Source organism: Callospermophilus lateralis, chromosome 10 (assembly GCF_048772815.1).
Source record: "Callospermophilus lateralis isolate mCalLat2 chromosome 10, mCalLat2.hap1, whole genome shotgun sequence".
Classification (NCBI taxonomy): Eukaryota; Metazoa; Chordata; class Mammalia; order Rodentia; family Sciuridae; genus Callospermophilus; species Callospermophilus lateralis.
The window spans coordinates 82,273,387-82,288,916 of record NC_135314.1 but is presented as its reverse complement, the minus strand read 5'-3'; positions in this window follow the sequence as shown (position 1 = coordinate 82,288,916).

Below are 15,530 nucleotides of genomic sequence, written 5' to 3'. Positions count from 1 at the left end.
TTGTTTTCTAGCATTCTTGTGACTTAAACAATTTAATGAATGATAATATATGTTCTCTATTTTTGGTGGAACTGAGGATTAAATTCAGAGCTGAACTCACAGGCTTGCTTTTTTTTTTTTTTTTCCCGGGTGAGGATTTGGCGGTTGAACCCAGATATTTTTCTCTACTGAGATACATCCCAAGCCCTTTTTACTTTTTTTTTCTTTTTCTTTTTTTAGTTGTAGTTAGATCCACTGCCTTTATTTATTTTATTTTTACATGGTTCTGAGGATGGAACTCAGGGCCTTGTAAGTGCTAGGTAAGCGCTCTACCACTGACCCAATAACCTATCCCCCCTTTTTACTTTTTAAGACAGTGTCTCTCTCGGTTGCTGAAGCTGGTCTAAAACTGGGATCCCTCCTTCCTCAGTTTAAAAAGTTGTTGGTATTAAAGGAGTGTACCTCTGTAACCAGCTGGACATTCATTCCCTTGTGTGTGTGCCTCCCAAAACACAGACGCATGTGCGTACTCTTGTGTGTGTGTGTGTGTGTGTGTGTGTGTGTGTGTGTGTTTGTTTGATACTGGGGATTCAACCCAGGAGAGGTTCACCATTAAGCCACAGCTATGGGGTTTTTTGTTTGTTTGTTTGTTTGGTTGGTTGGTTGGTTGTTTTTTTTAGGAGGGATTGAATCCAGGCCGCTTAAGCACTAAGCCACATCCCCAGCCCTTTTACAATATTTTATTTAGAGACAGGGTCTCACTGAGTTGCTTAGTGACTTACTAAGTTGCTGAGGCTGGCTTTGAACTCACAATCCTCCTGCCTCACCCTCTGAGCCACTGGGATTACAGGTGTGCACCACCTTGTCTGGTTCAGACATGACAATTTTCATTGCTTATTTTGGCAGAAGGTCTGAATTCCCAGGCTGCTTCTAAAATTCATTCCTCCTGCCTTAGTGGCTTAGTTTCTTCTCAGTTGCTGGGAGGGGATTACACATGGTCACGACTGTGTCTGGCTCTCATGTTTTTTTAATGATAAAAAAGCGTTTATGATAATCAATGGCAATCTTCTGTATAGGAAGTTGTATTGGTGATTGGTGCTGGTAGTAATGTTTCCACAGGAGTGTTTCTATTGTACATATATCTTTTGTTTGTTTGTTTGGGGGCCTATCCTGTTGTTTGTGAACTGCTTTAAAGTTCTTTTAATATTATTATTATTTTCTGGAACTAGAAATTGGACCTACTGAGCTTTATCCTGGCCTTTTTTTATTTTTCGTTTAGAGGTAGGCTAGCCTAGAACTTTTCATTGTACTCCCTTACCTGTGGAGAGGTTATTTCATATTTGTTGTTGTTGTTTGTTTTCTTTTTCTGCAAGAAGGTCTTCTTATGTTGTCCAGGCTAGTCTTAAAGTTTTGGGTTCAAGTTGTCCTCCTGTCTCAGCTTTCTGAGCAGCTGGGATTACAGACTGTTACCTTCTGCATCCAGGTTTTAGACATTTGTATTTTGTTTTTCTTGGGATTTTCATTCAAATAGAGGTTTGACTTCAGTTGGGTGAAGTTTTTTATCATTTTGGGAATGTTTTGCAGTATCATAACTGTAGAGCTTGCATGAGAGTTTATTCCTAGGTGTCATATATTTTTAACAATTGCTGTTCTCTGTGCTGAGGGTATAGGGTGAATGTTGAGCACATGTGGAGGCCCTGGGTTTAATGTCTAGAGTTCACATGCAGTGAGACGCCAACCCTCTCGCCCCCAACTCGTCACCCCCTCCTCAATTCCTAATGAGTTTCTTCTCATTGTGTTCTAACTGGTTATTCTTGTTTATAAAGATATTTATTTTCTAGCATTCGTATGACTTAATTTAACAAATCATAATATTACATGCTCTATGTTTGGCGGAACTGGGGATTAAACTCAGAGCTGCTCTCTTAGGCCACCTTATTTTTTTCTGGTTGGGATTTAGGGGTTGAACCCAGAGATTCTCTGCCACTGTGCTAAATCCCAAGCCCTTTTTACTTTTTATTTTAAGATGGTGTCTCCCTCGAATTCCAAGGCTGGCTTCAAACTTCCGTTCCTCCTTTCTTATTTTGCTGAGTTGCTGGGATTAAAGGAGTGTACCTCTTTAACCAGCTGGACACTCATTGTGTTGTGTTTGTGTGTGTGTGCTTGATACTGCTGATTGAACCCAGAGGAGTTTTATCACTGATCCACATCCTCAGCCAGTCTTTTACTTTTATTTAGAGACAGGGTCTGTCTGAGTTGCTTAAGGCTTCACTAAATTTCTGATGCTGATTTTGAATTTGTGCTCTTCCTTCCTCAACCTCCCAAGCTCTGCTGGGATTACACATGTTGTCACTATGCCAGCCTGCCCTGTACTTTGTGAACTGCTTTATGGTTGTTTTTTTTTTTTTTTTTTTTTTTTTCTGGAACTAGGGATTGGACCCAGGAGTGAACTACCACTGACTGAGCTTCATCCCTGGCCCTTTTTATTTTTTATTCAGAAGCAGGCTAGCCTACAACTTTTTATCCTTCTGCCTCACTTCCTGAGTAGAGGTATTTCATATTTGTTGTTGTTTGTTTTCATTCTTTCTTTCTTTTTCTGGAAGAGTGCCTTCCTATGTTGTCCAGGCTAGCTTTAAAGTTTGGGGCTCAAGTTGTCTTCCTGTCTCAGTTTTCTGACCATCTTGGACTACAGGTTGGTATACCTTCTGTGTCTAGGTTTAGGCTTTTGTCTTTTAATTACTTTTTTATGATCTTCATCCAAATAGAGGTTTGACTCCAGTTGGGTAAAGTTTTGCATCATTTAAAAAGGTATCATGAAAGTTTTGCAGTTTTTTTTTTTCAGTTGTAGTTTGATACAATATCTTTATTTATTTTTATGTGGTGCTGAAGATCGAACCCGGGGCTCCCCATGTGCTAGGCAAGCCACAATCCCAGCCCGAAAGTTTTGCATTTTTATAACTGGAGAGCTTGCATGAGAGTTTATTCCTAGGTGTCATATATTTTTAACAATTGTTGTTTTCTGTGCTGAGGGTAAAGGGTCAATGTTAAGCACGTGTGGAGGCCCTGGGTTTAATGTCTATAGTTCACATGCAATGCCATGCCAAGCATCCCCCAACTCCTCACCCCCTCCCCTATTCCTAATGAGTTTTTCCCCATTTTGTTCTAAGTGGTTATTCTTGTTTATAAAGATATTTGTTTTATAGTATTCCTATAACTTAAAGAATGTCTTTTAATTTTTTTTTAAATTATAGATGGCACAATACCTTTATTTTGTTTGTGTATTGTTTTATGTGATGCTGAGGATTGAACCCAGTGCCTCAAGCATGCTAGGAAAGCACACTACCACTAAGCTACAACCCCAGCCCACTTTAACAATTTAATGAATGATAATATATGTCCTCTATTTTTTTTAAGAGAGAGTGAGAGAGGAGAGAGAGAGAGAGAGAGAGAGAGAGAGAGAGAGAGAAAGAGAGAGAGAGAATTTTTAATATTTATTTTTTAGTTATCGGCGGATACAACATCTTTGTTTGTATGTGGTGCTGAGGATCAAACCTGGGCCTCAGGCATGCCAGGCGAGCGCGCTACCGCTTGAGCCACATCCCCAGCCCCTGTCCTCTATTTTTGGCAGGACTGGAGATTAAATTCAGAGCTTCACTCATGGGCCAACATCCTGTGTTTCTTTTTTGTTGTTGTTGTTTGTTTGTTTTGGTTTGGTTTGGTTTTTTCTCCCCTGGTAGTCATTTCGGGGTTGAATCCAGATATTCTCTGTCACTGAGCTACATTCAAGTCCTTTTTGCTTTCTATTTTAAGACAGTGTCTCCCTCAGATGCTGAGACTGGCTTAAAACTTTGGTTCCTTCTTCCTCAGTTTGCAGAGTTGCTAAAAAGGTGTGTACCTCATTAACAAGTTGGACATTCATTCGTCTGTGTGTGTGTGTGTGTGTGTGTGTGTGTGTGTGTGTGTGTGTTTGATACTGGGGATTAAATCCAGGGGAGTTTTACCATTGAGCTACAGCCTTTGAGTTTGTATTGTTTCGTACTGGGGATCGAACCCCTGGGCGCTTAAGCACTGAACCATATCCCCAGCCCTTTTTAAATATTTTTTTACAGACAGGGTCTCACTGATTTGCTTACTGACTCATTAAATTGCTGAAACTGGCTTTCAACTATCAATCCTCTCGCCCCAGCTTCAAAAGCCACTGAGACTATAGGTTTCCACTACCTCTCCTGGCTTGGCCATGGCAGATTTTATTGCTTATTTTGACCCAGGCTGTTGTTCACTAACTTTCTTTCTTCCCTCCTTATTCCCCCAGTGACTGAGAGGGAGTTACATATGGTTACCACTGGGCAAGGCTTTCATGTTTTTTAAATATTTTTTATTGTCATTGGACCTTTATTTTATTTTTTTATTTATACATGGTGCTGAGAATCCAACCCAGTGCCTCACACCTTCCAGGCAAGCTCACTACCACTGAGCCACAACCCCATCCTTCTCATGTTTTTTAATTAAGGCTTTTCAAGTGTTTATGATAATCAGTGGTAACTTATGTATAATAAGATGTATTGATAATCTTACTGGTAGTAATGTTTTCACAGGAGTATCACTATTGTATCTATATCTTTATTTCTTTGTTTTTGGTACTGGGAATTGAACCCATAGGCATCTAACCACTGTATTACATTCCCAGCCAGTTTTTTTAATATTTTATTTAGAGAAAGGGCCTTGGTGAGTTGCTTTCTACTTTAAGAAAGTGTCTCACTAAGTTGCTAAGGCTGGGTTTGAACTTGCATTCCTCCTGCCTTACCTTTCCATGTTGCTGGGATTACAAGGCTCTGCTGGTTCTCTATTTTTTTTAATGATTTTATAGCCTGCTATAGAACTTTGGTCTTTGTCTCTGTTTTAAGGGTTTAGTAAGCAACTGAAGCTTTTATTTAAGCAAGGTATTAAAGCATTCAATAGAGATAGTAGCAGTAGGATTTTTTTTTTTTGAGAGAGAGAGAGAGAGAGAGAGAGAATTTTTTAATATTTATTTTTTAGTTTTTGGTGAACACAACATCTTTATTTTATTTTTATGTGGTGCTGAGGATCGAATCCAGCACCCCATGCATGCCAAGCGAGTGTGCTACCACTTGAGCCACATCCTCAGTCCAGAGTTTATTGAAAAAGAATGAGAATTGTTGTGTAGGTTTACAGTGCTCAGAGGAGAAAGAATAATATGAAAAAAAAAAAAACTCATAGAATACAGCATGTAGAGGAAGTACTTTAACCACATAATAGGGTTTCCAAAGTTTTTAAAGCCCACTTGTTCAATTAATATGGAAACAGGTCTTGTGAAAAGTAAAGTCTCATTGAAGCTCAGGTTTTTCTGTATAGAAACAGTTCTTGGAGAAGTCAGCTTATCACGTTGATGGACAGTCACCATAACAGGTATGGTCTCTTATTGCTAGTTGGTAGTAGGTGGTATTGGTGGCTGAGGCTTCTAAGATTTATTCACAGCTGATGAGGACTTGCCTTGTCACTGCTTGGCTCTAGGCTTTCAGAGAAGTGTCATGGGCTTTCACATGAGAGAGTGTGGCTCTTCTTTAACCTAAACTCTCAAGCTGTCTGTCAAACTCTTAAGCTGGAATCTTTTCTGAAGCTCAGTAGTATAGATCAGTAGCTGATACGTGGGGAGTCTGATGGGATATATGAGGTCTGGCAACACATCATGCTCTAGCAAGGAGGGAACATGCTCCAAAAACATCAAACTTTAGAAGTATTTAGAATCATTTCATACTTACATAACACACAGCCCAGCACCAAAACCAAGCCACCCTCTGCCCTGGTTCCAGGCTCAACCCATGCAGGTGGACACAGGTGCCATAATTCCAAGCCTTTGTACATTCTGGAGTCTGAAAAACCTACCCATGAGCTATAAGAAAAAAGTGGGTACAGAGAATGAGTTCTTAGATGAAGAACCTGACTGGCTTGGTGAACCATGCCTGCAATTCTAGTGACTTGGAAGGCTTAAGCAACAGGGTGCAAGTTGGAAGCCAGCCTCAGCAACTTACAAAATGCTGTTTCAAAATAAAAATGGCCATGGGAGTTGCTCCATGATAGAGTGACCCTGGGTTCCATCCCCAGCATTGCCCTCACCACTCCCCTCTACCCAAAAAAAGCCTGATTGCTCTTGCCAGCATGGCTGTGGGGTCCAGAAATAGACAGAACATTCCCACTGGGTTCCCACTGATTCTAGCTACTCTTTAAAAGGTTCACCTCCTTCTCCATGCCTCTTTTTTTTCTCTAATATTTATTTTTTAGTATTCGGCGGACACAACAATCTTTGTTTGTATGTGGTGCTGAGGATTGAACCCGGGCCGCACGCATGGCAGGCAAGCGCACTACCGCTTGAGCCACATCCCCAGCCCTCCATGCTTCTTCAAAAATCTTTTCCAACAACTTTATCTCACCCCCAAAGATTATGATATTGATTAAAATTACATTCATTGTGACATCTTGTTTTCAAAATTAATGGGTTTTTGACCCATGCAGAGCATGTATTCACTCCAGTCATCACATGTGCCCCTTATTGAAGTTTGACTCCGTGTGTTTTTATGTTGTTTGTTCCTGAGGACTTGAATTTTTTATGTATGTTGTGAAAGGGACTTTTTTTTTTTTTTTTTTTGTGTGTGTGTGTGTGTGTGTGTGTGATGCTGGAGATTGAACCCAGGGTGGTTTGCAGGCTTGGCAAGCACTCTATCAACTGAGCAATATCCCCAGCTCTGAAAGGTACTTTTATACAAGGTTATTGCTGATTCAGTGACTTTTCTAATGACTTTCATGAATTTTCATTTACTTCCTTTTTTTTCCTTTTGCTAAATTGGTGCAGGTTAATCAGGTAGTAGAAATGTTCCTCAGCACTCCTGTCTGGTTCCTGAGGGCTTTTGACCTTTAACTCCTAGCTATGAGGCTGGTTATAGAATTCAGTTGTACATGTGTTAAACTGTTATTCAGGTCAAGTGGGTGTTGACCTTATAAAATATGTTCCTGTGGCTATGAGGTTAGATTCAGGTTCCTATTGTGTACATTTGTGGTCTTGTCTCTAGCTAGAAATGTGGCCTTATTTATTTATTTATTTATTTATTTTTTAGGTACTGAGGACTTGAACCCAGTGATGCTTAACTGCTTAACTACCGAGTCACCTACCCAACAGTTTTTAATATTTTACTTAGAGATGGGGGTCTCATTAAATTGCTTAGGACCTCTATAAGTTGCTGAGGCTAGCACTGAATTCATAATACTCCTGCTTTAACTTCCTGAGCTGCTGGAATTTCAGGTAGGAGCCACCATTCTCAGCCTGGGGCATTATTTTCAGGTTTTTGTGTCACTATTAGGCTTTGCAAAACCTCTGCCATTGTTGTTGTTGCTGTTTGACAGATCCATGCAACTCTATCATGGCATTTTTCTCTGTCCTTGAACTTTATTTCATTTAGGAAATGACTACCTGTGAGTCAAATTTGGCTTCCCACATGTTTTTCTAAGTAAAATTTTATTGGAACAGTCATGACTGCTTTCTTGGCACAGGAGCACAGTTGAGTAGTGGTTGGCCCTCCAAGGAGGCATTTTCTAGTCTGTGCATTCCTGTATCGTTCACCTTCTCTACACAAGGCTTGTGGCCTGTGTTAGTCAGGTTTTTTGTCACTAACAACAAAGTATATGACAAGAACAATGTAAAGGACTAAAATTTTATTTTGGCTCATAGTTTTAGAGGTTCAATTCATGGTAGACTTTCTGCATTGCTCTGGGCCCAAAATGAGGCAGAATGTCATGGTGGAAGGGCATGATGGAGGAGTGCTACCCCATTGTTTTTGGCCAGGACACAGAGGGGAAGGGGAAAAGACCACAGGGAATATGGACCAATTCAAAAAAGGTATCCAGTGACCCACTTCCTTCAATCATACCCCACCTGCTTATTATCCCCCCCACCCCGTGATTACTCTATTCAAAATAAGGTGAACCCATTTAGGTCACAGCTCTAAGTCTAATCATTTCACCTTTGAATAGTTCTGCATTCACAGTTTTTTAGGACACTTCATGTCCAAATCATAACATGATTCTTTTCAGTCTAGACTGCAGGGCCCTTGCTTCAGTAGTTTCCTTACCAAGCAAAATGCTGCCCTTACCTGGGTATATGCTCTATTGGAGGAGAGATGGGCAATAGGAAATAAATTAATAGATAGTGCAGTAAGTTGCAAAGTGGTTGGACGGAAGGTTGAGAGGAAGTAGTGGGATAGTACAATGGACACTGAGGTTCTTCCCAGTCCTGGCATCCATGAGCTCTTCCATTTGTCCTTCAGCTTTGACCCTTTGAGTGAAACTGGATTGTTTTCACATCTCCTTCCTTCACCTCCCAAGCTACAGCCAGTGCCCTTCTTGGTCTCTACAAACTGTGAGTACTCAGGGGAAGAACCCACTGGACAAAGTCCTAGGGCGAGTGAAGATGAAAATGCACACAGGGTATGTGGTTGAGGGTGAGGAGTTCTGGAAGAGGGAATTGGAAGGGAAGTGGTATTACGAGGCCTGGCCCACACAGATGCAAGAAGGTAGACCCTCTTTCTTGTGTCAGATCCCTTGATGGGTTTCTTGGCTGTCTTGCTTTGGAGTTTGAACTTGACCTGTGGGCATTGACCACAAGATATTGACATGAGAGTTATAAAAATTTTGGTCAATTGTGTTTTCCAAAATGATAGAAATAATGAACCCACATCAGGATTGTAATGGAAATTCAGTAGAAGTTATTTGTAATGTCTGGCACATGGTTAAGTACCAACAACATTTGCCAAATGAAGTAAAATAGTTGAATTCCATATAGTTATAGTGCTCAGCAACTTTGGTTTTATGCTTAACTGTTAGTAATAGTTGAGTTTTCTCTTCTATAAGATGGAAGAGAACACTCAACTTTAATTTACATACTATTAACTCAAATGATTTAATACAGGTTTTCTAAGAAAAATGAAAATAAGATGTACTTAAGGAATACATTTGTTATCGGTTCATGTTAATGAATTTTGCCACTTGATGGGCATTTCCTTACTGGGAGGCTCATTTATATTTTCAATATAAAGACTTCACAGAAAAATAAGCCAAGTGCCATTATCTTAAAATTAATAATAATTTCAGTTATGTATTTAAAAAATTAAAATACTTTTGTATTGGTACTTGTCATCAAGTTCCTATAGGTTAAAGCCTCCAGAATATTAATTGTGAGGATCAGAGACTCAGGCAAATAGTATATTTCTGATGGTGTAACTAATAATTTTATTAAGTCAATATTTATGGTTATGTGATTGAGGTTTTTATATATTTGCTAAATATTTTTTAAGAATAAGTTCAGGACTGGGGTTGTGGCTCAGTGGCAGAGCACTTGCCTATCATGTGTGAGGCACTGGGTTCGATTCTCAGCACCACTTATCATTGTCCAATGAAAACTAAAATAAAAAAAATAACCTCACATGAAAAAAATATATAAAGGTGCTATGTTAGCTTTTCATGGCTGTGATCCAAATACCTGAACAAGAGCAACTTGGAGAAAAGAGTTTATTTTGGTTCATGGTTTCAGAGGACTCAGTCCATGTCAGTTAGCACCATTGATCTGGGACCCAAATGAGGCAGAATATCATGGCAGAAGAATATGGTCAGGGAAAGCTGCTCAGCTCTTGGCAGCAGGGAAGCAGGATAGAGGAGGAAGGGGACAAGGACAAATAATTGTCCTCAAAAGCAAACCCATAATGAACTACTTCCTCCATTCATGCCCCATATGCCGATACTCTTCACCACCTCCCTTGGTCTGTTCAAATTATTAAGCCAGCTATTAGACTAGCCCACTGGTAAAGTCAGAAACTTCGTGAACTTTCACCTCTGAACATGGTGGCATTGCCTTAATCACGGGCTGTCCAGATTAAAAAAAAAAAAAAAGTAACATTCTATTATTGGTTCTATTTTAGGATAATTTAGTTGTTATAACTGAGTTTCATGATGTAATTTGTTTTATGACTTTGTATTGTCTAAATGTCTAGAGTATCAAGAGAATCTCATAAAGGGCAGGACATGAGGGAGGTTCTTAGGGGAAGGGTTATTGATCCTATGAAGTTAACACAGTATTGACATGTTCACCATAGAGCAGTACATATCTGAGATGAGAAAGAGCAAGTTCACTTGAATTTGTTCTGGTTTGGTGGCCCCATGTTGTTGGTGGAATTAGCAGACTAAGGCTCTAGGTTTTGTTTTGTTCTTGCCATTCTGGTGATTAAAACTATGGCCTGGTGCATGCTAGGCAAGCAATCACTGATTGAGACTCCTAGCTTTAGGCAGCAGGCTACAAAATTTTAGGCAGCTTTTCTTTTTGGAACAAAAGAGACAATTTTAATTTTAAATCATCTAAGTAACAGTAATTTATATAAAGGATTTTCCTGGAACAAAATGATCTTGCTCACAGGCATACACTTATGGTATTGCTCTATGATGGCATGTTTTCTGACAAATGCATCCTGAGATAATTTTGTCCATATGCAAACATCAGAGTATGGACCTAATAAAGTTATAAGATGGCTACATCACTAGGTGATCTGGTCTGATGGGATCAACAACTTACAAACTGATCTTCATTGACTGAAATGTTATGTCATATATGACTGTAACTGGGACCACAGAGGTAAAACTTTTGTCAACAGCTCAGCATTTTTTATGGGTTTGTATCATTCTCACATGAATAAACTTGAGGTTTGAGGAGAAAGATTGGCTTCTGGAAGTCTCCCATGTCAGACTTCCAGGAAAAGCCAGTTTGACCCATTCCTAGCCAGTAAGCTCTCTGGGTACCTGATGTGTGAAAATCATGTGACTGAAATGAAGGGGAAGAAGCCCTTTCCAGAAGGAGGAGCTATATTGATGGCCAAGCCGAGATGTTCCTGCTTCAGATGGTAAGTCTCTTCCCTCATATAGTGGTGGGGTGGGGTGGGATGTGGATAGGGGATTGACTAGGACTTTGGTTTTCCTGGGACTGGATTGTCATGGGACTGCTAGGTTTCTGTCACACTTGGGGCTGAACATTGAGACACAGCAGCAGAGCTGGAAACATCACAGGCAATCTAGACTTGCAGCTCTACCATGCAAGTGTGAGAAATAGGGTTATGAGGAAAGGCCACAGGTGCACGGTAGGTATGAGTGCAGGAAATAAGAACCAGCTGGATAGTGCAAGTGTGGGCATTGAAAATGGAGATGTGGCTGGAAGTACAAGAGTTGTGGCCATTTAGGAAGAAGCTGCAGATAGATACTCCATAAGCCCCACCCACCGTGCCCCAGCCTCCCTTCCTTTTGTGTGTTTCAGGCTCCTTACACTTGTTGCCTAGATTTTTTGCTTTGGACCCTTGCTACATTCCTCTGCCACATTCCCTGCACCAGTCCTGTGCCCTTATTCCATTGCCATGTTTACTTCCTGGTCTTAACAATTTGGCCTCACAAAATTACCATGCCGTTGTGTACAACTTTCATGGCCACAGATTCCCATCCTTGCTCTAAATGACAAGACCCTTTCCTTAGGTCCATTTCCCCAATACTTGCATGGGCCAGTTATTCTATATACTTGTCCAAGGTACAGTCCTGACCCTTGAAAGGGACTCTTATCTCTGTTGCCCAGTCAAGTGAATGTGACGGACAAAACAAACCCCAATGTCCTGGGCTAGTGCCTGGGCCTGTAACTTGAGACCATTACCACATCCTCTTTCCCAGACCTGTGACCAGACCAGTCCCTACCTTTACCTTCATGTTCTTAACAAATGGTTATTTTGAAAAGGATTTCCCTGTGTTTCCAGAATTCCATGACCATGTGTCCATGTCACTTCCATTCTAAATTAGCTCTCCAAGACCCACATCCATGAACCTTGCACTGGAACTTTATCTGGAACAACCCCATTCCCAATCCCTGCTCATGATTCTTGCATCATCCATTTTCCCGGAGTCACATCCTTACCCTTTCTACCAGGATATGGCAATGCCTTTATATAGGCTCCTGATTGAGTGCCATGACAAGAGGACAAACTGGAGTCTAAATACACAACTTCAGCACCCAATGCTTAATGGTTAGATGTTCCCTTGCCAAGGATCCTAATGTGCTACCCTGGCAAGAGCACTGAAACAATCCCAGATGGGAACTTATGGAGAGACTGATTCTGTGGATCCACTAGAACCAATTGTGTCCTAAATACAAGTCCATTAACTGGGTTATTTACATGAGCAGTTTTCTTGCTCGGACCCATGGTGCCAGGATTCCCTTGGGCCTACACTTCTAGCCTGAGACATTACATAGGCATCAGGACTGGGATCCTCCATTGAGCCACTTGCATGGAAACTCATAGGAGACATCCTATACCTGTTTTGTCCTCTACTCCCATGCCACATTACCTGGCCAGGCTCTGCCTTGGTTTTGTGGCTTCAGCACATGGCTGAATATTCCCATGTGTTTCCATTGCATAGGCTTCTTGCTTGGGCTACTTGCTTTCAAAATGTACACATTCATTCTATGTCCCAGCATGTTACAGGGCACCCCTATGCTCTTCCAATTCCTTAGCCTACCCCAAGGACCTGACAAGACAATTTCTGAGGCAGCTGTCTCAGGCTGCCCAGCTGGCATGCTGGAGGAACAATACAATCTACTTAAATGAGGATACTGCCTGGGAATATTTGCACTCCCCCTTGCCTAGGCCCCTTGGCCTTATTTTCAAAACCTCAGATGTGGGCCTGGTTGCTTGCTTGCCTCTCTTCTCCAGGACCCTGGAACCTCGCCTGGGACTCTGGAGGCCATTGTTGCCATCAGGCCGTGGGCTTTGGCTGCAGGCCCCTTGCCTGGGCCCTTTAGCTTCCCTCAGTCCTTGTCATGCTCTCCAACACCTGACAGCAAACAATGGACCTGGGCCTTGAGCTTCCTCCCCCTGGGCCACATTCTCCCCTCTATCCTCTCTCCCCTCTCTCCCTCCTCCGTCTCCCATCTCTCCCCCCCTTCTCCCCAGTCTCTCTCCCCTCTCTCCCCTCTTTCTCCACTGTCTATCCCCTCTCTCCCCACTCTCCCCTATCTCCACTCTATCCCTAACCTCCCCAGGCCTGATGAGGGCCCTGTAACATGACTCTAAAGGCCTGGCCAGGGCTTCTTGCTGGAGCCCCAAACCAGGTCCCTGGAACAGTCCCCTTCTCTGGATGTCAGGCCCTTTCCTGCCGCCTCCTCTTGGGCATGACCTCTGTTGAACTGGTACAGAGGTATTCAGGCACTGCCAAGAAACAGGGCTCCTGCTGAATCTCCCTAGCCTGGGCTCCTGCAATGGGTCCCGGGACCCCTCCCACCCAGCCACCCAGCTTCATGCTGGCGCTGGCAGCCTTGCCACACGCAGGGCCCTCCTTTGGCCCTGCTTGGGTCCAGGTCCCTCTCTGGAGGATCTACTCCCCTGGATTGCAGAGGAGTGCCATCAGCTGGCCTCTGCGCCCTGAAGGCTGCCTCTGGGAAAACACAGCCCTGCCCCTCGCCTGGGCCCCCTTGGCTGCAGGAACCCTGACACCTGGCAGTGGACCTGGGCGCTGCGCTGACCTAGGCCTGCGCGATCCCCTCCCTTCCCTCCCCTGCCCTCTCGCCTTGCATGCTGCCCCTAAGCCCAGCCAGCCCTCCCTAAGCCCGGAGCTTTAAGCTCCAGTCCTGGGGCCTGGCTCCTGGGCCGGGCCCCTGAGCGCGGGTTCGTCGTCGCGTCGCGTGGCGTGCCGTGGCGTCGGGTGGCGTCGCTCCAGGTCGTCGGGTCCGACGGGGGCCCCTTGCTTGGGCCCCCTACCGCGCGCGCTCCCTCCCGCGGTGCCCCTTGCGCCGTGCCCCCCCACCCCACCCCACTCCTTCCTCCTCCTCCTCCTCCTCCTCCTCCTCCTCGCGCCGCCCCTTCCTCCCCTTCCCTCTTTCCCCTTGAGCTCTCTCCCTGCTGCTTGTCCTAGGTCGCGTGGCTCCCTAGCCTGGGCTCCTGCAATGGGTCCCGGGACCCCTCCCACCCAGCCACCCAGCTTCATGCTGGCGCTGGCAGCCTTGCCACACGCAGGGCCCTCCTTTGGCCCTGCTTGGGTCCAGGTCCCTCTCTGGAGGATCTACTCCCCTGGATTGCAGAGGAGTGCCATCAGCTGGCCTCTGCGCCCTGAAGGCTGCCTCTGGGAAAACACAGCCCTGCCCCTCGCCTGGGCCCCCTTGGCTGCAGGAACCCTGACACCTGGCAGTGGACCTGGGCGCTGCGCTGACCTAGGCCTGCGCGATCCCCTCCCTTCCCTCCCCTGCCCTCTCGCCTTGCATGCTGCCCCTAAGCCCAGCCAGCCCTCCCTAAGCCCGGAGCTTTAAGCTCCAATCCTGGGGCCTGGCTCCTGGGCCGGGCCCCTGAGCGCGGGTTCATCGTCGCGTCGCGTGGCGTGCCGTGGCGTCGGGTGGCGTCGCTCCAGGTCGTCGGGTCCGACGGGGGCCCCTTGCTTGGGCCCCCTACCGCGCGCGCTCCCTCCCGCGGTGCCCCTTGCGCCGTGCCCCCCCACCCCACCCCACTCCTTCCTCCTCCTCCTCCTCCTCCTCCTCCTCCTCCTCCTCGCGCCGCCCCTTCCTCCCCTTCCCTCTTTCCCCTTGAGCTCTCTCCCTGCTGCTTGTCCTAGGTCGCGTGGCTCCCTAGCCTGGGCTCCTGCAATGGGTCCCGGGACCCCTCCCACCCAGCCACCCAGCTTCATGCTGGCGCTGGCAGCCTTGCCACACGCAGGGCCCTCCTTTGGCCCTGCTTGGGTCCAGGTCCCTCTCTGGAGGATCTACTCCCCTGGATTGCAGAGGAGTGCCATCAGCTGGCCTCTGCGCCCTGAAGGCTGCCTCTGGGAAAACACAGCCCTGCCCCTCGCCTGGGCCCCCTTGGCTGCAGGAACCCTGACACCTGGCAGTGGACCTGGGCGCTGCGCTGACCTAGGCCTGCGCGATCCCCTCCCTTCCCTCCCCTGCCCTCTCGCCTTGCATGCTGCCCCTAAGCCCAGCCAGCCCTCCCTAAGCCCGGAGCTTTAAGCTCCAGTCCTGGGGCCTGGCTCCTGGGCCGGGCCCCTGAGCGCGGGTTCGTCGTCGCGTCGCGTGGCGTGCCGTGGCGTCGGGTGGCGTCGCTCCAGGTCGTCGGGTCCGACGGGGGCCCCTTGCTTGGGCCCCCTACCGCGCGCGCTCCCTCCCGCGGTGCCCCTTGCGCCGTGCCCCCCCACCCCACCCCACTCCTTCCTCCTCCTCCTCCTCCTCCTCCTCCTCCTCCTCGCGCCGCCCCTTCCTCCCCTTCCCTCTTTCCCCTTGAGCTCTCTCCCTGCTGCTTGTCCTAGGTCGCGTGGCTCCCTAGCCTGGGCTCCTGCAATGGGTCCCGGGACCCCTCCCACCCAGCCACCCAGCTTCATGCTGGCGCTGGCAGCCTTGCCACACGCAGGGCCCTCCTTTGGCCCTGCTTGGGTCCAGGTCCCTCTCTGGAGGATCTACTCCCCTGGATTGCAGAGGAGTGCCA